At 35.6% G+C, this 1358-nt stretch overlaps 1 pseudogene; it reads right to left on the minus strand.

Moving 5' to 3' along the window:
• Positions 1-858: 858 nt before the first annotated feature.
• On the minus strand, positions 859-976 carry LOC121815867 (annotated as a pseudogene).
• Positions 977-1358: the final 382 nt, after the last annotated feature.

Consider the following 1358-nt stretch of genomic DNA (forward strand, 5'->3'; position numbering starts at 1 on the left):
TACTATTGATCCAAGCTCTGTCGTGATGAAAGCAATCTTTTACACCCTGACCAGCTTTTGTAATTAAGATTCTAATGGCCCTTGCACATCTTTCATTCATATACATCTGAGGTATATCTAGATGTTCTGAGAGGGGTGGCTTCTCATTCTGCAAATAATAAAATTAACTATTGTGAAGATTACATTTAAAGTCATTCAACTACAAATCTGGCCTTTCTGTTTTTGAGGCTGATTATAGACTTTGGTTTTGTTTGTAAAGGATCCTGTGATTATTCCACCCCTTTTTTCTTCTGTGGATGTCCAGCTGGTGATTGCATTTTTTTTCCAAACTGTACCAAACTGTTTGTTCTGTTACTTCTAATGTCCCTCCAGTCTCTCTGATGGATTTATTAAAAAAAAAAATAATTGCAGCCTAAGAAAGACCGTTTTCAATGCCTTTAACATTTTTAATGCCCCACTTGTTAAAATACTGTATCAACCTGAACTATGAGGAAATAACAAAACCCCACATTAGTCCATGAAACAGCTTTTGAGTGTACGTTCAAAATACATTTGAAGTCTTGAAAATAAGGTTAGGGTTAGGTACTGTTAATCCAATAATTTCGTTTGGCCACTCCAATTCCAGTTTAAATTCTGTAATCTAAGACAATATTCATAATATCACTTCAATTTTGATGTTTCTTTTTTCACAAACTGAAAATTACAAAAATTGCGGCAGTTTTCCAGAAGTTGTGCATTTGTCTTGGTTGTATGATGTATAACATTATTGTGAGATCATGAGTGGCCTTTATCTCTTGATGATAACACCAAGATTCTGATTAATAGATAAGCTGCTCTACCTTCATAGCCACAGCCACCTGCATATATCACCTGGTATTCCCAGGCGGTCTCCTATCCAAGTATTAATCAGGCCCGACCCTGCTTAGCTACCAAGATCAGATGAGATTGGGTGTGATCAGGGTGATAGGGCTTATGGTGGTAAGCCAATAAAAATAGGCTGAATTGTGTCGGTCACCTCTGGCAACAAAATTAAAATTACTGTCAGTGACCACAGTTCATGATATTTCTAAGAACTTGATTGCTAAAGCCACAGTTACACAGGCTTAGAAAAGTCTTTACTCTTTACTCATTTACTTAGAAAATTTGTATTTCCCAACCACTTAATGTGCTGTTGTAAGTATGTGCTTATTGTTGGTAGGTGAAATTATTTGCAAAGATAAAACAGTGGGGAAAAGAAAACAATAATGCAAACCACAAATGGACAATGTTTCCCTTTTTGCACTTTTTAAAATGTCTTATTACCACTGAAACACAACTTTTACTTTCAAAGTGAATATTTTCTGGATCCAGTTTGAGTC

The sequence above is a fragment of the Haplochromis burtoni genome, unplaced genomic scaffold (assembly GCF_018398535.1).
Source record: "Haplochromis burtoni strain Fernald_Lab_line unplaced genomic scaffold, NCSU_Asbu1 Contig_339, whole genome shotgun sequence".
In the NCBI taxonomy this organism is placed as follows: Eukaryota; Metazoa; Chordata; class Actinopteri; order Cichliformes; family Cichlidae; genus Haplochromis; species Haplochromis burtoni.